Source organism: Trachemys scripta, chromosome 1 (assembly GCF_013100865.1).
Source record: "Trachemys scripta elegans isolate TJP31775 chromosome 1, CAS_Tse_1.0, whole genome shotgun sequence".
NCBI classification, from domain to species: Eukaryota; Metazoa; Chordata; order Testudines; family Emydidae; genus Trachemys; species Trachemys scripta.
The window spans coordinates 95,844,257-95,847,516 of NC_048298.1; positions in this window are offsets into that span (position 1 = coordinate 95,844,257).

Sequence of the window (3,260 nt, forward strand, 5' to 3'; positions counted from 1 at the left end):
TTGTAACCCTCATTCTTTCTTGTCCCCCTTCCCCTCAAATAACTTAATCAGAGTTTTCCATCTGTAAGATCTTTTCAGAAAGAGCTACAGAGTAAGCTGCATAGAACTCTGCCCACAAAGCAGCGAAGAGCTGTCCATACTTTAGCTGCCATGGACATCTCTCTCTTGGAACTGAGAAAGTCAGTCTCACAGCTCAAGAATTTTCCATGCATGGAGAGTCACAGAGACAAGCTTATTTCCTGACTGTAAACTGTTTGGGACAGAGATTTGTGATTAAAACATTGGATTGTGACTCTGGAGATCAGCCTTGAGTTTCCTGTGCAATTAGTATTCATCGGACCTTGGGGAAATTCATTTTCTCTCTCTATGTTTCAGTTCCCCCATCTGTTAAAATAGGAATATGTTCTTTCTTCCACTATTTTTCTTGTCTAAACAGTAAGGGTATGTCTACACTACAGGATTAATCCAAATTTATATAATTCGAATTTTGGAAACAGATTGTATAAAGTCGAATGTATGCGGCCACACTAAGCACATTAATTCGGCGGTGTGTGTCCATGTACCGGGGCTAGTGTCGATTTCTGGAGCGTTGCACTGTGGGTAGCTATCCCATAGTTCCCACAATCTCCGCCGCCCATTGGAATTCTGGGTTGAGCTCCCAGTGCCTGATGGGGCAAAAAACATTGTCGCAGGTGGTTCTGGGTACAGCCTCACCCCTCCCTCCATGAAAGCAACGGCAGACAACCATTTCATACCTTTTTTCCTGGGTGAACACTGCAGACTCCATACCACGGCAAGCATGGAGCCCGCTCAGCTCAAGACAGCAATCATGAACATTGTAAACACCTCGCGCGTTCTCGTGTAGTTTATGCTGAGCCAGGACCAGAAAAACGAGGCGAGGAGGCGGCGGCGATGGCAGCGCAGCGACAAGCGTGATGAGGACATGGACATGGACACAGAATTCTCTCAAACCGCAGGCCCCGGTGTTTTGGAGATCATGTTGTTAATGGGGCAGGTTTTATCCATGGAACGCCGATTCTGGGCCCGGGAAACAAGCACAGACTGGTGGGACCGCGTAGTGTTGCAGGTGTGGGACAATTCCCAGTGGCTGAGAAACTTTCGCATGTGTAAGGGCACTTTCATGGAACTTTGTGACTTGCTGTCCCCTGCCCTGAAACACCAGAATACCAAGATGAGAGCAGCCCTCACAGTTGAGAAGCGAGTGGCGATAGCCCTGTGGAAGCTTGCAACCCCAGACAGCTACCGGTCAGTCGGGAATCAATTTGGAGTGGGCAAATCTACTGTGGGCGCTGCTGTGATGCAAGTAGCCAAAGTAATCACTCAGGTGCTGCTACAAAAGGTAGTGACTCTGGGAAATGTGCAGGTCATAGTGGATGGCTTTGCTGCAATGGGATTCCCTAACTGTGGTGGGGCGATAGATGGAACCCACATCCCTATCTTGGCACCGGAGCACCAGGGTACCCAGTACATAAACCTCAAGGGGTACTTTTCAATGGTGCTGCAAGCACTTGTGGATCACAAGGGACATTTCACCAACATCAACGTGGGCTGGCTGGGAAGGGTTCATGATGCTCGTGTCTTCAGGAACACTACTCTGTTTAAACGGCTGCAGCAAGGGACTTACTTCCCGGACCAGAAAATAACTGTTGGGGATGTTGAAATGCCAGTAGTTATTCTTGGGGACCCAGCCTACCCCTTAATGCCATGGCTCATGAAGCCATACACAGGCAGCCTGGACAGTAGTCAGGAGCTGTTCAACTACAGGCTGAGCAAGTGCAGAATGGTGGTAGAATGTGCATTTGGCCGTTTAAAAGGTCACTGGCAATTGTTACTGACTCGCTCAGACCTCAGCCAAACCAATCTCCCCATTGTTATTTCTGCTTGCTGTGTGCTCCACAATCTCTGTGAAAGAAAGGGGGAGACCTTTATGGCGGGGTAGGAGGCTGAGGCAAATCGCCTGGCTGCTGATTATGCGCACACCAGGAAGCACTGTGCATCAGAGAAGCTTTGAAAACCAGTTTCATGACTGGCCAGGCTACAGTGTGAAATTTCTGTTTGTTTCTCCTTCATGAAAACCCGCCCCCTTTATTGACTCATTCTCTGTAAGGAACCCACCCTCCCCCTTCCCCCAGGTTGCTTTCAAAGGAAATAAAAAGTCACTATCGTTTAAAAATCATTTATTCTTTATTAATTGATTATAAAAAGAGGGAGAGAACCTGGGTGGGGTTTGGGAGGAGGATCATCAGGAAGGAAAAGGCCACTAAAAAAAAAAGGTTAAAAAAAATGACAGCCTTTTGCTTGGGCTGTCCACTGGGGTGGAATGGGAGGGTGTATGGAGCCTCCCTCCCTCCCCCCATGTTCTTATACGTCTGGGTGAGGAGGCTATGGAACATGTGAGGAGCGGGGAGGGGGGGGTTATACAGGGGCTGTAGCGGCATTGTTATCCTGCTGCCGTTCCTGAAGCTCCACCAGACGCCGGAGCATATCTGTTTGCTCACGCAGCAGCCCTAGCGTTACATCCTGCCTCTTCTGATCTTCCTGCCGCCACCTCTCATCTCGAGCGTCCCTCCTGTCCTCACGTTGGTCCCTCCTGTCCTCACGTTCACTGGCTTCTTTCCTATACTTTGAAACCGTGTCCTTCCACTCATTCAGATGAGCTCTGTCACTGCGGGTGGATTCCATGATTTCTGCGAACATCTCGTATTGCGTCTTTTTTCCGACGCCTTATCGGAGATAGCCTTCGGGACGGAGGTGGGAGGCTTGAAGAATTTGCAGCTGCTGGAGGGAGGGAAAAAAGGAGAGAATTTTTTAAAAAGGTACATTTTGCAGAACAATACTTATACTCTTTCACGGTGATCAACACTATTCACATTACATAGCACATGTGATTTCTGTGCAAGGTCGCATTTTACCTCTTAATATTGAGTGCTTGTGGCTTTGCTGCTAGAGATCACAGACGCAGGTCCAGGCAACAGAATTCGGCTTGCATGCGGCCATGGTAAGCCATTGTCTTTAGGCTTCTTCGCCCTCCTTTCCCACATACCAAGCAAAGCCCGTTGAGTGCTGCGGTTTTCCTGTTAACCTTCAGCAGCAGAAAACAAACTAACCACCCCCCCCTTCAATTCTCTGGATGATCGCTTTATCCCTCCCCACACCACGTGGCTGGTATCAGGGAAGATCCCTGCCAGCCACGTGGTGTGGGGAGGGATAAAGCGATCATCCAGAGAATTGAAGGGGGG